At 36.0% G+C, this 20,929-nt stretch overlaps 1 long non-coding RNA gene across 1 annotated transcript; it reads left to right on the forward strand.

Annotated features, from left to right (window-relative positions):
• Positions 1 to 1,125: 1,125 nt before the first annotated feature.
• On the forward strand, positions 1,126 to 18,523 carry LOC129051101 (uncharacterized). Its single transcript, XR_008515149.1, has 2 exons — positions 1,126 to 3,165; positions 17,791 to 18,523. It is a non-coding gene; the product is annotated as an uncharacterized LOC129051101 (long non-coding RNA).
• Positions 18,524 to 20,929: the final 2,406 nt, after the last annotated feature.

Here is a 20,929-nt window from a genome sequence, read left to right on the forward strand (position 1 = left end):
CAGTGAGCTGAGATCATGCCACTACACTCCAGCCTCGGCAACAGAGACAGACTCTGTCTCCAAAAAAAAAAAAAAAGAAAGAAAAAAAAGGAATACTTACTAATTCTAAGGATAAGGTGAGAAAGATCATCATATATACAGTTTATAGAAATAAAAAATTGGTATAAACTTTCTGAGAAGTACTTTTGCCATATCAGGAAACTTTTGGAACATGCATCAATTTAGTTATTTCACTTTAAGCAATCTAATAATAAATTCTTAGGAATTGGAATAAAGGTTTATATACCAAGATATTAATCACATTCCTTTTACCTGTTCTACTGTCATAATGGGCATTTTTCAGTTCATCACGCTTACCTCACTCTGGGCTGCCTCAGGGCCTTTGTTCTTGGTTTTCTCTCTTTGAAGTATTCTGACCCCAACACTTTCTTTCTTCAACTAAGTCCTATACATCCTTCACCTCTCACTCAGCTTAACTATTATTTTTCCAGAGCTGCATTTCTTCTATTTCCATAGAAAAATAGAAGTTTGGTTCTCTCTGCCTTCCCAGAAATACGTTTACATAGCACTCTCTGGTGCTCACTCTCAGCACATTTATGGATACATCAGGAGAGTCTCTCATCTCTGTAAACTCTAAGTTCTATAACAGCAGGAATTGTACCTGTCTTTCTTACTGCATATCTAAGTGTCAAGGATGGTGCCTGTTGCAGAGCAAGCAGGTACAATTAGCAGGAAACAAGGAGATGCAGGGCAGGGGATACAAAATGGCGGATATGTGGGAAGAACAAGTCTGAAGATCTAATGCACAATATGAAGACTAGAGTAATAAAATTGTACTGGATTTTTGGATTCATGACCAATGAATAGATTTTTGCTGCTCTTGCCACAAAAACAACAAAGAAATGGGAAACTATGTGAGACGATGAACATGTTAATTTGCTCCACTATAGTAACATTTTTACAATCTAAATGTATCCCACAACATAATATTGTATACCTTAAAGATGCATAATAACATTTATTTTAAATACATTTGTTGAATAAATACACAGATAATATCAGTAGCAAAAGGTGAACAAGAAGCTAAAAATCTAAAAGACAGGCCATTGTTTATAAATTATGGGAATGATATCAGGCCCAAACCTGATGGGGCTATATAAGTGATGATTTTATAATTTTGGATTATTCTATCTCATCTCCACTCATCTTCCATGTTTTTATGACTCACTGATTAAAAGGAGATCACTATTTTCCTATGTTTTGCAAATGAATACAAGCATATATTGTTCCTTAGGGAGGGATATTAATGACAAATGAGATATATGGCTCTCCTCATATAACAAGGTAGGGGAAATATACAGAGATTTTTTTTTTTAAATGGACCAAGGGACCACAAGATGGAAAACAAAGATTGTTGGGTGTTTAAAAGTACCTTGAAGGATATCTGGTTCAATGAGCTCATCAAATTTATAACAAAAATAATAATAGTGAATATTAACTTGACCTATGTCACATGTCACAAGGACTGTACTAAGTGTTTTATCTCTCATGTATTTCTCATAATCATTTTGTTCCTGTTACTCTCAGTTTACAAATGAAGAAATTTAGGTGTAATGCCATTGCGTCACCATGCTTATGAAGCAACTTACCACCAACGAAGAAAAGTGACTTACCAAAAATTACAGAGTTGGGTCATGACTATCAAAAACTCTGCTATGCTACTACTCACTGCAGTTTTTATTTTGGTTGGCTAGTGCGAGACAGTGCACACACACACACTTTCATATTTTCCAATAAAGTCATCTAATTTTTAAAACAATCTAACTTCAGCTACCCAAAATATACAACAGATCAATATGTAAAAGTATTAATACATTTATACTCTTTCAAAGATCCCATATTGTCAGGCTATTTGTAACTCTCACAGTTATGACAGATAGAAGTTAAATAATTATTCATAATTAACTGTCATGTTCATTCTTGTCCTCTCTTGCCAAATCTGTTCAATGTAATTAGATGATTGCTTGTGTTCCATTTTGCTCTGACGGGCTCCAATTCTGGCTGAGTTTCATGCATTGGAATCACATCCTGCAGTTATCGTTGTTATTTTCTCCATTACATATCCCCCTGTAGAAGTGCACCATGCCAGGCATATCATTCTGTATATTTTACTCTGCTAATGACATCAAAGAATGTATCACTATCATTTTTCTTGCACATTAAATTAACATTTATTCCTGTATCCTACATGTGATTAATATGGAAAGGATATGCGATGCTAGAATGCAGAACTCTCAAGTAAATAACCCTGTGATAAATCTATTGTCTTTCCTGCAAACTACTGGAGTGCTTTTGGGTAAGTTGCTTTATTTTTCTAATTCTCAATTTACTTATCTAGAAAATGAAACTAAAAATCCACAATGTCTTAGGGAATTTTTAGAGATTTGCATTTATAGTGCGTGATAATTTATAAAAGAAAAGTTAAGATTATTTTCCAAAGACAGGTTTTCCTTCGCAGAAATTGGGCAGCTGCTACCTTGCATACATTGCTAACACGGCTAAGTTTTAACAGAAGCATTTTTCTTACCATAATTCCTCTTTTGGTTGTCAATATGGGATTTCTAATTAGGTCTTAGTCTATTTGGGAAGGTTAATAGTAAAGTACTAAGCATTTATATAAACACAATCAAAGGTTGCTTGCAAGTCTAGGGAAAGAAGGCAACTATAAATATTCACTATTTTCTAGTTGAGTTCTTTTCCCTATTGACATTAGTTGTAAAAGATAGAATTTCATAATAGGAACAGGCATGGAAGGAAAGGAAATATTTCAACTCATCAGAGTCACAGAGCCATCTCTGAAGTCCTCAAGTTTATACATGGAAAGTGCCAAAATTTGATCTTCATTGTAAAATTTCTTCCATATTCTCTTGGATACACAGAGCAAATAGAGAAACTACAGCAGACAGACTTTTACAATGGCAAAATATGATGGAAAAGACTCTGGGCTCATCATTCAGAGAAGCCATCTGTGGCAGAGTAACTGTCTGTGGAAGGAAAAAGTAAATCATTTTTAAAAACCCCACTGCTCCAAAATCTGCTCTAATGCCACTGTCTTCAGGGCCAAGTATTCCATCTGGCAAGAGCAAGTCATGGAAAAGCACAAAGGTAATTTACCCAATTGGCCTGGGCAGAACGTTGTTTCTTCAGATATTTTTTGTGACTCTCCCTTCAGAGTGTGATTTAGACAGTTCTGCACCAAGATCAGTGGCTGTGCAGAGTTCAAATAGGTGAAAATACAGCTCTGGATGAGTAGCGCTGTATTTTTTCTCAGTTCAGTCTCTCGTTCTTCATTGCTCAGCTCAGAGTTTCTCTTTCTGTCTTCATTGCTCAACTTCGTGTCCCTCCTTCCCAACAGGAGAACTCTATCTAAAATATTTATTAAAAAAAAATCTTGATATCATCCCATCATAGAACAAGAAATACAGTATGGTGTTCAAGCTCGTGATGATAAAATATCAGGGATCTTTGAAAATTTATAATCTAAGAGCCTCAACTTCTAAATGAGCTGCTATGATAAATGCAATTTATTGGAGACTTCCTCATCTTTATTATTTTCTATGATTCCAGGCAAAAGAGTCATTTCAAAATGAGTCTACTTTAGCTTCAGTACCCTTGGAAACCAACCAATCCAATGGTTTTACTGCCTTGGTGAGATGCTGTATTTCTTGGGAATTGCCATTTAGTAGATTAAAATTATAAAACCCAACAGAAGGAAATTTCCCAACAGCAAATCAATTTATAAGTCTTTCAGAGAGTTTTCTAGAAATGTACTTAAGAACTGCTGACTCAATGTAATGTTCTTTCAAAGCCAGGACACTCAGGGCTGATAGGGACACTAACTCGTGTATTTTCTGAGCCTTTCCTAGCTGGTTATTTGCACCAAGTGAAATTCATGTTCTGTATTCCAGAGACATGAATCACTTGTTCAATTAAAAATAGTATTTCTCTGGCAATTGTTTGATCAAGAATGGGAATAAGTCGTGGATGAAATTGTGGCCATCTGCATTCCTGTCTTGGAAATGTGCCTGTTGTTTTGTAACCATATGCAGACTCATTGATCAGTTTTTCTCTCTGAAACATCAATATCAAAATTAATGACTACAGCTTCTTCTGGGATTTTCTTAAAATTAGTTCAGGGCTTTCCAATGTGGGAGTTAAATGCATGCTTCTTCTTGTAGAATTTAGAAAATGTAATCACATTCCAAGGGAAAAGCATATTGAGGGGCTAGTCATATGTAATTCTTCGCCAAATTCTGAGTCTTCTTTTGTTGGCTCAAAACAAATAAATATAATTGCCCCATAGAATTACAGTGTAGAGATGACCTAATCAATGACAGTCTCTTAATTTTAATATACAACTTGAAGAATCCTTTTATCTGAATTATCAGATATGCCCATCCCATCAATTAATGCATTAATTTTCCAAATCTTTATTACATACCTCCAATGTGGCAGTTATTCTACAGCAGCTGAGGTTATGTCATTGTGATATAAATCTCTACAATTTTCATTGTCTTAGAAAAAGGCATACAAACTAATATTTAAATTACAAAACATAGCGGAGCACGGTGGCTCATGCCTGTAATCCCAGCACTTTGGGAGGCCGAGGCGGGTGGATCACAAGGTCAGGAGATGAAGACCATCCTGTGAATGGTGAAACCCTGTCTCTACTAAAAATAAGAAAAAAAAAAAAAAATTAGCCGGGCGTGAAAAAATTAGCTGGGTGTGGTGGCCGGCGCCTGTAGTCCCAGCTACTCCGGAGGCTGAGGCAGGAGAATGGCATGAACCTGGGAGGCGGAGCTTGCAGTGAGCTGAGATTGTGCCACTGCACTCCAGCCTGGGCGACAGAGCAAGACTCTGTCTCAAAAAAAAAAAAAAAAAAATTACAAAACTTGTATACATGGCCAGAGAAAGACAAAGAATAGAACATGTCATTTTTTTTTTATAGATCTGGTTTTTGACATTAGATTTGAAGCCTGACAAAGTAAGATAGAGGGAATGAGGGTAATTCTAGGCAGACTAAAGAATGCAAAGGGAATTGGCTTGTAAAAGATCAGAATATTCGGGGAAATATGTAAACAGTTCAACACAGTTGCGCATGGATATAAGTGGCTGGAGCAGAGGTTAAAAAGGCTTTTAATGACAGGCAAAAGCATTTAGACTTAGGTGTTAGGTTATAGATATTTACAGAAGAATTCTAAGCAGGGAAATGCTAGGATTCAGTGTGCATTTTAGAAGAAAGGGCTGTAACAATGAGATTCTAGAGAAGAGAACAATAAATCAGGAGAAACCCCAAGGAATGAGGATTGTAGCCAGAATTAAAGTTTGGGCAGATGAGATTGAGAGAAGAAAACTGCTTCCTAACTTTTTGTGAATCACTGGATTGTGAGGTGAGATAGAAAAGGGTCCAAAATGTTTCTAAGTATAGCAATGGTACGGGATGTGTGTAAATGCTGATGTCAGTAACAGATGATGGAAACTAGAAGAGTCTTCTGACATCTGCTTTTTGTTTGCTCTTTGTGTTTTGGCTTATTTCAACTACTTACTTATTTACTTAATGTTTACTTATTTATTTAGATGGAGGCATTATAGTATCTTCCTAGGAGGGAGGGCAAATGACTACATTTTACTGTATAGTTGTGGAGGGAAGGGGTGGTGCTGCATTAATATCTTGGATAACTGTAGTGTTCCCTGGATTTCTGTTTGGGAAGTTTGACTTATCCTGTATCTGTTCAGTGACTATTTTAAAATTAGAATGTTACACTTTTTATTTGTTCTCTTAAATGTCACTGCTCCAATCTGGTGCGTGGAATTTTGATCTTTTGTATCTTATGTTGGCTATAGCTTCCAATTTTGTGTCATGCAACATTGTGGGACAATATTTGTGTGAATATAATTGTATTCAAATCACACATGTGTTTTATTGAACAATGTCAGGAACCATGTGCTGTAGCCTATAACTAATTACTTCTTTCTAATGTGACGTCAAGAAATGAATCACTCTTCTCAGCTACTCAAGAGCCTTAAATCTACTGCAAAGTGCTGTAATTTAGACCAAGGTTATAAAGGGAGGCTATATTGAGTGTGTTTTGCTCAAATCAATTTCTTGTAATTTCACATGCCTTATGTATCAAAATCCAAGATTGACAGATATAAATGTACTTCACATACCTGTTGATTGATTATAGTCAATCAACAATCTCGATTGATTGATTGATATTCTTACATCAAATTCAAAATGATATTTCAACTTTTAATATTTATCTCAGTATTGTCAATTTTAACATCAGGGGAAATCAGATGTATTGCGTTATTTTAAAAGTAATTAGAAATGAAGAGATATTTCTACTATAAATTTATTCCACCTATAATTTAGTAATATATTTTATTACTTAACTAAAATTGGTTGTCATCATCATTACATTATCAACTGAGTGCTTACTACATGTCAGTCATTAATCATCTAAATCAGTGATTCAAGTGAATTCTCAAAACAACGATATGATTCGGGTACTACAAGTATTCCTATCACTTACAGTGATCAAGAAATTCATGCTTAGAAATGCAAACCAAAACCACAATGAGATATCATCTCACCCCAGTCAGAATGGTGATTATTAAAAAGTCAGGAAACAACAGATGCTGACAAGATTGCAGAGAAATTGGAATGCTTTTACACTGTTGGTGGGAATGTAAATTAGTTCAACTGTTGTGGAAGACAGGGTGCCATTCCTCAAAGATTTAGAACCGGAAATACCTTTTGACCTAGCAATCCCATTACTGGGTATATACCCAAAGGAATATAAATCATTTTAGTATAAAGTTACATGCACACATATGTTCATTGCAGCAGTATTCACAATAGCACAGACATGGAATCAACCTAAATGTCCATCAATGATAGACTGGATAAAGAAAATGTGGTACATATACACCATGGAATACTATGCATCCAGAAAAAGGAATGAGATGATGTCCTTTGCAGGGACATGGATGAAGCTGAAAGCCATTATCCTCAGCAAACTAACACAGAAACAGAAAACCAAACACCACATGTTCTCACCTGTAAGTGAGAGCTGAATGAGAATACATGGACACAGAGAAGGGAACAATGCACAGTGGGACCTGTCTGGAGAGGATGGAGGGAAGGAGAGCATTAGGGAACAGAGCTAATGCACGCTGGGCTTAATACCTAGATGATGGGTTGATAGGTACAGCAAACCACCATGCTACAAGTTTACCTATGTAACAAACCTGTACTTCCTGCACATGTACTCTGGAACTTAAAAAAAAAAAAGAAAAAAGAAAAGAAAAAGAAACTCATACTTAGGAAAGGTTAAGGTAATTTCTTAAGATTTTTTAGGAATAATTACCTCTATTAATAGTCAATAGCAATAACGAATAAATAAATTTATTTTTCAGAGCTTCTGATCATAAGAAACTTGAAATCCTCTCAATATTCAAAGTGTTATAAACACAAGATAAATTTACTTATGAGAAGATAGAGAGCTAAAGTTTTCCTACTGCATATTTTTAAAAAAAGTGAATGAACAATGGGGACAATGAAGGTCAGAGATAGAAAATCTCCAACTGAAAGAAGAAAATTCTCGGTTTTCTGTAGGCATTTTTTTTTTCTGATAGCAAATTTGTGGCAAATGGGCTTTTAATTATATTGACAATACCCGAAGTAGCTTGCTAAATCATACCCTCTTTTGAGAGCTTGTTCTTTAATTTATCTAAATTTAGATTCAATATCCATTCGAGCAGGGATCTGGAACTCGAATACTTCACCAATTACTGCCCCTAGTCCTAAATACATTGCAGGTGTTTACTTCTATAGGCTGAGACGTCAGTGGTTTTCTCAGCTTATACCCTTTTCCTCTAGTTGAGGAGGGGGGATTAGTGTACATGGTTAGGCAACTTGTGGCTATTTATTGGTCAAATATTTAGATATTATCTTCAATATTTTACCTGAAGCTATATTTTATACCACAAAGCCCGCAGATACATTATGCTTAAATGCAAAAAAAAAGTTTCCCAATCCAAAAATTATAGAAATCTTTTACCTATGCCATTTCAATAACTCATTCCCTTTCATCTCTTCATTAGGGTAAATAAGGACTTTCTTGGTGTTCTTTACTTTCAACCAGTGTCTATGAAATTACAACATGTATAAAAAAGACACCAGGTCAATACCTACTCCCTGAGGGCATGTTTACTTCAGTTTAAGAAAAACACACTACAGGGTATTTTAGTATTTCCAGTTTCTCTTGTAAATGGAGAACTTAAAAGAAACATTCTCTACCACTGTGAGCCAAAGAGGAAATAATGTTGAGAAATTGCAAACTTTTGAGGGATTAAGCAATGACCTCTACAGAAAAAAAAAATTCACAGGGGAAAGAATCCTTGGGAATTGAAATATATTAGACAATGCATCAAAGGGGATAAAGGAAAAAGAAAGCCAGGTAGTTTACAATGAGATTTAGAGAAGTAAAGTTCTGAATGTCCTACTTCTCATGACTGGGAAACAATGAGGTAACAATGGGACTCTGCATTCAAGGTACTTAATGAGAACAAACATAGAACTATATTAATAGTCCATAGCAATCACAAATAAATAAATACATACATATATAAAACCACTCAGTCCCATGGCTCTATTTCCATCTGCTCACATTGCTCCCACCTGCTATAGTTTATCAGAGCCACTCAAGTGTCATATGAAGGACACCCTTGTTGCTTTGGCTTGGGCTGTGCCATGTGGCATTTTGGAGGAGTTTCAGCCGGTTCTCTGTTTCCTCATGTAACTTTGGAGCTGCTTTTATATGACCTAAGATAGACTTTCTTCCAATGAAGTTTTCTCCATAGATTTATAACTTTACGCTTTTCTTTTGGAAGTAGGATCCACTTTAGTAGTTCTTTATTTCTGGGTTTTGCACGTACCCCAAATGTACTTTGGTAAAAATAGCCTGGCACGTTGGGGAAGGGAGACTGCAATAACTAAAGAATGTCATATACTGTTATCTTCTTTAAAATAGGTTTGATGTCTCAAAGGTTCACTGAAATGGGGAGAATTTAATCATCTCATTCAAAAGGAGAATAGAGTTGGTTCATGAGAGAAAGCAGGGCATAAATCAAAGTTTCCTACCAGGAGTCAGGAGATATGGCTCCCATTTGCAGCTTTGCCTCAAATTAAGTGACTTGGCTTAAATTATTTTACCTCTCCTAGATTCAAGATTCCCATCTATAAAAGAGTGTATGATCCAGCAATTCTGCTGGTAAGAATATATCCAAAAGAAAGGAAATCAGCATATTGAAGAGATGTTGACACACTCACTCATGTTTATAGTGGCCCTATTCACAAGAGCCAAAATATGGAACCAAACTGTCCATCAATTGATGAATGAATAAAGAAAATGTGGCCTATACACAAAATGGAATACTATTCAGCCATGAAAAAGCATGAAATCCTATGACAGGAAACAACATGGATGAAACCAGAGATAATTATGTTAAATGAAATAACCCAGGCACAGAAAGACAAATATTGCTTGTTCTCACTCATATGTGAGAGAAAAAAGGCAGATTTCATAGAGGCAGAGAGTGAAATAGTGGTTACCAAAGCTTGGGAAGGGAGGAGAGAGGGGAACAAAGAGAAGTTAATTAATGGGTACAAATAAACAGGTTGAGAGAAGTAATATGCTCTAGTATTTGAGAGTATAGTTGGGAAATTATATTTAACAATGATATACTATATATTTCAGAATAGCTAGAAGAGCAGAATTATAATATTCCCAACACAAAGAAATGATAAATATTTGAGGTGATGGATATCTTAATTACCCTGATTTGATCATATTGTATACACATCGCAAAATATCACAAGTACCCCCAAATACATACAACATTATATATCAATAAATTATTTAAAAATATATATATCAAGACTTTCCAACCTTATCTATCAGGCTCACATATAGTTGTAGATATGAGTTTTATATATATATATACACACACACACATATACATATACATAGATAGATAAAGATACAGATGCATCAATGCTCAGCTTCTTGCTCAAGAGCTCGGATTTAATTGAAAAGAGGATGGTATTCAGACATTACATAAATCATTATATGTTAAATCTACCCAAGTGATTCTAAGGAGTAACCAGGGTTGAAGACCACTGAAGTTAATAACGTCTATGTTACTTCTACTTCCCAAGTATAGAAAGCCAAATCCGTAATAATTGCAGCGAGTTTTTATCTGCATGGCAGTGTGGCAGACAGAAGGAGGGAGTAAAAGGAGGGGACAGGAGAAAAGTAAATCACTATTTCTCATCCTCAGATTATTACAATCTGGACAGGAAACACCCACAATATTACCACCAAAATAGCACAGGCTGTGGCTAATGCAAAATAGTTCATAGTGAAATTCTTGAAATAAGGTGAAATAAGCCATTCATAAGACTTTATAAAAGAAGGTAGGGATCAGTATGAATTAGAATTAGAAGATGAAAAAGATTTGCTGATGGACCTAGGAGCACAGGCAGCATGTGGTCTTTCTCAGTTATGAGAGAAGGCCACTAGAAGTTCTGAACTCCATTTTTGCCACGATACATCATGGGCTGTCAGGCATGAGGACTTTGCAGATGTTAACATTTTATTCCTCTGTTCAAATCCCTTCTTTATCATTTACTACAATCCATCCTGTAAGTGCAGTGGCATGATCTCGGCTCACTGCAACCTCCGCCTCCTGGGTTTAAGTGATTCTCCTGCCTCAGCCTCCCAAATAGCTGGGATTACAGGAGCCTGCCACCACGCCAGGCTATTTTTGTATTTTTACTAGAGATGGGGTTTCACCATATTGGCCAGGCTGGTCTCAAACTCCTGACCTTGTGATCCGCCTGCCTCGGCCTCCCAAAGTGCTGGGATTACAGGCATGAGCCACCGTGCCCGGCCCATCCTGTAACTCTTCAGGGCCACATTAGATATCATCTCCTCTTTGTATCTTTTACTACCTTTAATAAAGAGGCAATTAGCCCTCACTTATCTTGCCAAATTAAAGTTGCTTTTATACTGCCTCCTATATTACATTATAGTTACTTGTTTTCACATTTGTTTCCTACTCTAGAGTTTTTTTTTTTTTAAGTCATCTAGTGGCAGAACAATAAAAATAAATCTTTTTTAACTCAGGAATAATTAAGGAGTAAATATCTGCACAGATGAGGCTGGAATATGAAATGTTTGTGTACTGAGTAGTGCCATAATTGGAGATGATGTAAATAAGTAAAATAATGTGAAAGTATTGCAATTGAAGTTCTCTGAGCAAGAAAATGGCCAAGTTGGAAGCTTGATAAGAAAGGGAATAGGCCAGGAGTGGTGGCTCACGCCTGTAATCCAGCACTTTGGGAGGCCAAGGAGGGTGGATCACAAGTCAGGAGTTCAAGAACAGCCTGGCCAAGATGGTGAAACCTTGTCTCTACCAAAAAAAAAAAAAAAAAAAAAAAAAAAAAAAAAAATTAGCCAGGCATGGTGGCGGGTACCTGTAATCCCAGCTACTCGGCAGGCTGAGGCAGAGAATTGCTTGAACCCAGGAGGTGGAGGTTGCAGTGAGTGGAGATCGCACCACTACACTTCAGCCTGGGCGACAGAGTGAGACTCCGCCTCAAAAAAAAAAAAAAAAAAAAAAGAAGGAGAATAAAATGAAGGTGAGAAATGTTCAAGAAGCCTCGATCACCATTAGCAACCGACTCATTCAGGAATAGATGGCGATTCCCTTCCAATTTTTGAAGCAGAGGAAATTGTATCATATTAGCCAAGACAGAGTGTAAGAGTGACAGCAATATATAGAGAGAAATTAAGAATGTGTAGGTGTATGTAAATAAAAATGATAAGCATATTTGGAGCATGTAAAGAGAGGACAGGTTATCCATATGAAGACTTTATCATAGACACTCGAAGGACAAAACTATGGAGTGAATTTTGCTAAACGAGTTGAGGCTGCATTTGGTAATTTGAGAATGGTTTACGAAGGTGACGACTGAAGATATAGAAACCAAATTGAAAAGAACTTGCAAAGTAGAGAGCTAAGCACGTAACCTTGGGGGGAAAAAAAACCCCAGAAAAACATGATGTTAGAAGCTGAAATGAGAGCTTCAAAAAGGAAGAGGTGACAAATTCTGTCAACTTTCTCAGAAAAGGGAAAATTCATTTTGAGAGAATGTAGTCATTGGGTTTGGCAAAAAAGCTTCAGAAATCCCCTGAAAGAGAAGCAGTTTCTGTAGAGACGGGAGAGAGGAAGCTCCCAGGAGGAGGGCTGTTGTGAAAGTCAGCTGTGTAAAGGAGTACAGAAGAGAGTTGGATGAATGGCTTAAACGGAAGTGAATTATTATTATTTTGAGACGGAGTCTCGCTGTATCGCTCAGGCTGGAGTGCAGTGGCGCGATCTCGTCTCACTGCAACCTCCGCCTCCCGGGTTCACGCCACTCTGCTGCCTCAGCCTCCCGAGTAGCTGGGACTGCAGGCGCCCGCCACCACGCCCAGCTAATTTTTTATATTTTTAGTAGAGACGGGTTTTCACCGTGTTAGCCAGGATGGTCTCGATCTCCTGACCTCGTGATCTGCCCACCTCGGCCTCCCAAAGTGCTGGGATTACAGGTGTGACCCATTGCGCCCGGCCTATGAATTATTTTTTTAAAAGAAATGGACAGCAAATTTATCTGAAAACAAAATAATCATTCTGTTCCATTCACATGTATGTCTATTACAGTGTTACTACCACCAAGTCCTAATTATGCAACTTTATACTGAGCCTTGAAATAGGCATTGGGTTTCCTCCAACTTTTTTTTAAATGTTTTTTTCAAAATGGTTTTGCTTATTCTAGGTCGTTTGTATTTCCACATAATTTTTTTGAATCAGCTTGTCAATTGTCATAAAAAGCCTGGAAGGACTTTTCAAAGTATTAGGTTCAATCTATAGATTGAAATGGGGAGAAATGGCATCTTAATCATGCAGAGTCTTCTTTCTGATCAATGAATATGTGATTATTTTTTCATATATGTATCTTTTTAACAATTAGCTCTTCGCACCAATATTTTGTAGTTTTGGCATATAAATCTTGCACATCTCTTGTCAAATTTATTTTTAATTCTTTCCTGAGTTTGAGGCTATTGTAATTGTTGATGCTGTTCTAGGTTCCATTTTAAGTGTTTACAGTGATATGTAGAAATGCAGCATATTATCTTTCATCCTCAAACATTGTTAATCTCACTTCTTAGTCCTGGTAGCTCTTTTGTAAATTCTTTGTTGTTTTCCTATGTAAATGATAATGTGTTCTGTGAACAAAGTGTTTTACTTCTTCTTTTCCAATCTATTGCCTTTATTTATCCTCTTTGCTTTATTGCAGTGATAGAACCTCCAGTACAATGTTAAATAAAAATGGGCAGAGTAAACATCCCTGGCTTTTTCCCCATTGTAGGAGGATTGTATTCAGTCGTTCACATTAAGTATGAGGTTTCTTGTAGGTTTTTCATAGATGTCCTTAATTAAGTTCAGGAATTTCACTCTATTTCTAGTCTGCTGAAAGTTTTTTAATAAGTAGACATTGAATTTTGTGAAGTATTATTTTGCATGTATTGATGTAGTTTTTCTTTTTACTTCGCTTAAACTGTCTAGTGCACTGATTCCTCTCATTAATATTAAACCAACTTTGCATTCCTGAGATCAATGCCAGTATGTTCTGTTGTGTTATCTTTTTTTATTTATTGGTGGATTCAATTTGCTAAAATTGTATATGAAAATATTTCTATCTTCAGGGAAAACATTGGCTTGTGTTTTGTTTTCATAATGTCATTGATTGATTTTCTTAACGGGAATGCTGGCTTCATAAAATAAGTTGGAGAGTGTTTCTTCCTTTTTTTTTTGTCTATATGATTGGTCTGATTACTATTGTATTTCCTTAAATGTTTTGCTAAAATTTACCAGTGCAACCATCTGGGCCTAGAGCTTTCTGTGTGGGAAAATTGTAAATTTTAAATTTAATTTATTTAATGGGGACAATTTCTTCTTGAGTGAGCTTTGACAGTAGCATAATTCAAATGACTCATTCATTTCATATGTTATCAGATTTCTTGACACAAACATTTTTTTGTAATATTACCTTATTGACATGTTAAAATAAGATCTGTAGCAATATGCAGTCTTTCAGCACTGATATTTATAAATTATTATACTTCTTGATCAGTATGGATAGAGGTGTATCATTTGATTTTTTTTCAAACAGCTTTTGGTTTTGTTGTTTTTTTATTCCTTATGTGTTTTCTCTTTCTTTGATCTTTTTTCTATTAATGTTAGTATTCTTTTTTTCTGCTTACTTTGTGTTTAATTTGCTCTTCTTTTTTCAGTTTCTAAGAGGTAAGCCTAGATCATTGACTTGAATCTTTATGTTTTAGTAGAAGCAATTATTGCTATAAATACCCTTCTAAGTACCACTTTGATTGCATCCCACAAATGTTGATATTTTGTTCAATTTTCATTCAACTAACTTTTTCCTAAATTTTCTTGTGGTTTCTTCTTTGACCCATGTATCATTACAGTTTGGTAGTTTAATATACAAAACGTTAGTATTTTCCAAATATCTTTCTCTTATTTATTTCTAGGTTGATTCCCATGTAGTTCAGAGAACATATTTTGTATAGTTTTAATTCCTGTACATTTTAAAGCTTTGTTTTGAGGCACAGAGTATGTTTTGCCTTGGTAAATAGTATGCTCTTAGTAATAATGTCCATTGTACTATTGCTGGGTGCAGTGCCTTTCTATAAACCTCAATTAGGTCAAGATGGTTGATAGCATGGTTTAGATCTTCTCTTTCCTTATTAATTTATTATATTCTTGCTCTATAAATTTCTGAGAGAGGTGTGGTGAAGTCTCCAACTATAGTTGTGGATTTGTCTCTTTTTCCTTTTTAGTTTTACCTGTGTTTGCTTTATATATTTTGAAGTTCTGGGATTAAGTACCCACATATTTAGGAATATTATCTCTTACTCATTTTTTCACCCATTTATCATTACGCATGGTTCCTTCTTCATGATCATTTTTAATAAACTTTATTTTTTAAATCAGCTTTAGGTTCACAGCGAAATTGAACAGAAAGTACAGACAGTTCCCATGTACCCTTTGTTCCCACACATACAACAGTCTCTCCTACTGTCAACGTCTCACACCAGAATAGTACACTTGATATGTACTGAACGTTTTAAATTTTGTAACAGTTTGAAGTCTGCTTTTCTGATCTTATAGGGCTACTTTAGCTTTCTTTTGCTTAGAACTTGCATGAGCTTTTTTCATCTGTTTACTTTTAAACAATTTATGTGACTGTCTTATTGACAGCATAATAAGTCTTTCTTTTTTCCCATCTGACAATCTCTGTTTTCTAATTGGAGTGTATAGATATTGAGTATTTAATGTAATTGTTGATATAATATTTGAATCTACTATTTTGCTACTGATTTGTTGTCTTATGTCTTTTTGTTCCATTTTTTCCATATTATTTTGCATTAAGAATTTTTACAATTTTCTTAATTTTCATCATTGGCTTATTTCTTCTTTTTATGTATTTTCCAGTTGCTGTATTATTTAAAATATAGATCTTTAACTTGTTATTTATTTTCTAATATCATCCCATTTATCATAAAACAAAAAACCTTAAAACATTTTCATTCTCTCCCTCCCATCCCTCATGCTATTGGCATCATAACTACTAAAAATGGGATAAGCTCCACAACATATTGTAGTTTTTATTTAGAAATCCAATTTCTCTTTAAGGAGTATATAAATGGTAAACAAACAAAACCATGCTTTTGGTTTTAAAATATCCTCTTTCAAAAAATTATTTCTGATATTCTTCCTTTCTTTTGAATAGGTCAAAATTTTCATCTGATTCTATAATCTTCTGCTAGTGTAACATTCATTGACCTTTCTTATAATACAGGACTCTACCAATATAATCTTACAGTCTTTGTGTATCTGAAAAAATTAAAAGCTTTACATACCCTCCAGTTTTGGAAGATATTTTCACTGTGATTAACTATTCTGGATTGAAATTTCACCCCAATTTTAAAGATGTTGTTCCATCTTTAAACTGGTTTGTACAGTTTCTGAAAGAATCCTGTTACTATTCTTATCTTTGCTTTTCTATATGTAATGATTCTTTAGTCTTGTTTTGTCATGAGATTCCCTCTTTATACTTAGTTTTGTGCAGTCTGGCTATGACGTGTCTGCATCTTTTTTTAAAAACCGCTTGGAGTTCTCTGAAATTTATCAATCTGTGGTTTGTTTTCCCTTAAAATTGGGAAATTCATTCTCATTCTCTCTTCAAATATCTTTTCTTTTATTGGGACTGATATTGTCTATATGTTGAACTCTTTAATCTTTCCTATAGCTCTCTCTCTATTTTTTTCTGTTTGGATAATATATGTGACCAATCTTCAAGTTCATTGACTCCTTGATCATCATCACATCTGCTGATAAACTCATGGAACACGTCTTTATTTCTGATGTTAGGTTGTTTATTTTCCCCTTAGCATTTCCATTTTATTTTATTTGTAATACTTTCCCATCCGTTCATACATGTTGCTCATGTTTCCCATTAGATATGTTAACATACATCAGCCTAATAATATCTAAATCTCATTTTGTTGACTGCTTTATCTCTGTATTGTTTTTTTTTTTTTCTTTCTTCCTCTCCTTTACCTTTGATTAGGACTGTGGGCAGAAGGGATTTCTATCCTTGGTAGCATATGTCCTTCTATAGCAGATGGCTCTTGTTTCGCTCCTCTTTCAGAGGTGGTGGGTTTTTATCTGAGCCTTGGGGACAGGAAGGTTGCCTGCCCTACCACAATGACAAGACATTCACTTTGTAGGAGAGGTTTCAAGGAAGTGGGGTTTCAAGGGTGAGGTTTCATGCTGAGTACCACTGAGGAAGGCTCTCCTTTCTTAGGTCTCCTGCCCTGCCCCTAATCTTTCCCAAGAGCACCAGTAGAGTCTCATGAAAAGGAAATCGGAAGTGAGTGTGGACTCCCTGCAAGCCTGGGGCTCCTAGCTATTCTAACTATCGTGTTGGCTTTTTGAGCTCACTAAAGATCTGGCTGTTTTCTTCTTACCTGCTATTATGGGGGCTCATTCTCCCTCTCATACTGTGCTCAACTGCTCTTTTGTTCCATCTCTCCTCAGAGCGGCTGTTAGCTGCTATACTTTGGAATTCAATTCACCTGGTTGCTGTGCAACTTCTGGTCTCTAATAAACTCAAAAAAAGGTTATGATTTTATAAATTATCTGGCCTTTGTTTTTCTCCTTCTTAGGGTGGAAGCAACATTTTCTTACAGATTTGGCCATTCTAAGTGGAGGAGGAGTACCAGGTTTTGGTATCCATTTTACAGCTTGAATATTATAAGTTCTGTCAAACCAGTTCGAGTTCTCATTTATGTCTTTTTTAAAAATTTCAAGTTTAAACTTTCTATCACATTGTGAGGGAAAAAAGTATTTTTTATGGTTAAGTTTTAAATTATTACATTATAATCTTTGATGCAGCTAGATTTCTTTTTCCTAATGATTAATTCATGGCTTCAACATCATTTACGAAAGTATATCAGTTTACTCAATAATTCAGATCATAGAATTTAGCATGTATTAAATTCCTACATGTATTTCTTCCTGTATTTATATTTCTAGGCCATAAGACTTTTGGCAGACTCTACTTTTTTTCGAGTCTTGATCAACCATGTAAATAATTTTGGCTACCCTGCTAGAGAGACCAGATGGAGAATGTGACATTCTGAAGGGTGAAAGTCCACAAGGGGTAGAAGACCACAGAAAATGAAATACCACGAGAAGTGATTGGCTTCAATATTCCAGCTACCCAGCACAGGAACAAGATCATGAGAGAAGCCATTTTGGATCCTCCAGCCTAGATTGCATCCACCTGACCAAGCCCAGCTGCCGGCACATGGAGAAGAGATAGGCATTCCCACTGAGTCCTGGCAAACCAGTCCACAGAGTCATAAGCACATTAAGTGGTTATCGTTTAAAGTCACTGAGTTAGGGTGATTGTTATACAGCAACAGATAACTAATATGATTTGAATTTTCTCAGTAAAGAACCAAAGATTTATTGAAAGTGAGAGAAGATGAATCATTTCTGGGAAGTGGAAGAGAATTGGAAGTATTCGTTAATAGTCATAGGGAATTTGCTAGAAGAACACAATACAAATTAAGGTAACCATTCAGCACTAGGGCAGTGGCATAGAAGATGGACAATAATAATTTGTAAAAGATAGGTGTAATGAGACTATTATTTTTTGTAAATTCAAATTCAAATTTGGTGCATGACCTGCATTCTAAAAGCAAAAATTTTATATTGAAATAACTGTTAATAACAATAAAATTTAGAGCATCTTGAAACAAAATGCATTTGTCCTTGGTGTCAATTGGCAGAAAGTGGCATTGATGTTTTTATGTACTATGTGTTTTTTTGTCAGGGAGTCTGGGTGTTAAATGCTACTGTAGAACATTTACCAAGAGTTAGGAAATAAATAATTTCTCTACAAAGCAGTGAAACAATCTGCACATATCTTTGTACATTAAAAAGTTCAGATACTTTGCCAGGCACTGCATTATGAGAACACTTACCACATATTCATTACTTAAAGAAGACTGAAACATAGTTGGGGAAACCAAAAAAAAAAAAAAAAGTAAAGTTTTGAATTATAGTTTAAGGCCATTGTGAAAAGGATATGTACTATTGATTATATTAATTACTAAATAAATTTAGGAAATACGTATTATTAGGTTTTGAGGCAAGAGGGATCATCTTAGGGTGGGAGTGAAGTTGTTCTGGAAGGCTTTGTAGAAACGTTAGAATTCAGCTTTTTGAAAAGAGTCAGTTTAGGAGAAACAAGGGTTGAGGTAAAGCCCTAGGAACTGGATGGTGAATGAAACCAAAACACACATCCCCCCCACCCTCATCCCTGCTCCCCCAACACACACAACTGGAATTTCAATGTTTTCTGATATATGAGTAATTAATTTGACCTTTGACTGAAGGGTAAGTTTGAGATGCTGAGTGTTTACAGATAAGGCAGTAGGGATACCTGCTATTTAAACTGTATCATGAGGAGTTTGGAAATCAGGTTTATAGGCAACCAGGAGACACTGAGCAGGAAATTTTTAGAACAAACAAACAAACAAGCGAACCCAAAATGTGAAAAGTTAGCCTATATACTATGACTCAGCTATCCCAAGATTAGCAAAGAAATCAGAGTTTAGTATCAGGTATTAGGGACAAACCCTGTCTCTAAAATTCTCTGGATTACAGCCATGTAATGTACTGGCCCAGGGATGGAGGGAAGGGAAAGGGAGGGAGCTTCCTCTTCGCCAAGAATATTTCCCTTGATTTTGCCATGTCAACTAAATTGAATCTGAAACATAACAAAGGCCTTTTCTTTGAAATTTTCTTTACATTGAAAATCTTTTCTACAGGGAAATCACCATGGAACAAGAAAATCTGGCTTCCTTGTCTGAGTCGCAGGATCATTATATCCAAATGGAAACTTTCAGTTTCCCCTTTGCCAGGTTCCAGCATCTCACATCTTTCTTACTTTGGGGTCCAAGGAATGGGTCTCAGTGATCCTGCAAATACCTGAAATTATTTGCAAAATAGGGATGCTTATAGTTACATGCATTTTTTTCTAGGTAGAGCCCCCAGAGTTGAGACTTATGACCCCAAAAAGAACCACTGTTCTGTGTGCTGAATCCCATATTTAATATGTGATATCCAGGGCACAATCTTAGATGCCTAGGTGCTCCTTAGCCCAACTGAGAGAGACACTGAGGCTTCCTCTCACCTCCCACAGAGGTACCCTACCCATTTAAGACTGACAGATACTTGGCTTGTTCTTTAGGTAACTGATTGCAGAAATGGGCACTTTTCATAGAGACTCTACTCCCTGCCCACAGATGTCAGGCCTTGTCCTCACAACAATTAAGTTAGATCAGTTCACTTCCATACAACCTGATATTTCTAAACCAAGAATCCATTTGCTTATTTAGAACATGAATGGGGTCAGCGAGAGGCATCCAAATCCACTCAGCAGGACTGAAGGGTAGACAGTCAGAGGTGATGGTTTATGAGGGTAGGTTTAGGAACTTCAACTTCTCTTCCTCCCTAATATTTTTACTGTTGAAATGAGACTGCAGCCCTTACTAGGCAAACCCAGGCAGCAGCCGTCAGTACTGGACCTCCGGCAGCAGAGCCGTGCTTTGGCTCTGAATCACCCCCTTCACCCCCAGTCCAGTCCAGAATGCTTTGGAGGCCGAGTGCCACAAATGCCTGAGCTCCATGTATCAGCCTCATTGCAAACCAACTGTAGGGATGGGAAGGGAGGAATGATGATCCATGGGCAGTGTTCCAGGGGACCCCTGGAGACTAGTGATGCAGATAGAAGGTGGGGTGGTTGTGCTGTTTGCCATCACTTAAGAGTTATTTCACATTCACAAGACTGATCAGATCCTGTTCATTTATTCTACTTAAAATGACACAACAGGAACAGAGACTTGGAATGGAAAATTTCCTACTTGGGTCTTTTTAGGATTTCAGCAAAGATATAAACATCCTCTATTTTTTTTTTTTTTTTACAGGAAAATAAAAACTCTTCAACATACATTCAGTGAGGCTTTACAGCCTTTTCAGTTGAGGAGCATAACAAGAGAGTTTCTGCTCTAGAGTCCAAATCTTTTAAACTCAGAGGCTGCCACTCTGAGGTCATTTTCTTTTCATGTTACTGGAAGCATGATGTATATTTTAAAAGTAATAA

The sequence above is a fragment of the Pongo abelii genome, chromosome 19 (genome assembly GCF_028885655.2).
Source record: "Pongo abelii isolate AG06213 chromosome 19, NHGRI_mPonAbe1-v2.0_pri, whole genome shotgun sequence".
In the NCBI taxonomy this organism is placed as follows: Eukaryota; Metazoa; Chordata; class Mammalia; order Primates; family Hominidae; genus Pongo; species Pongo abelii.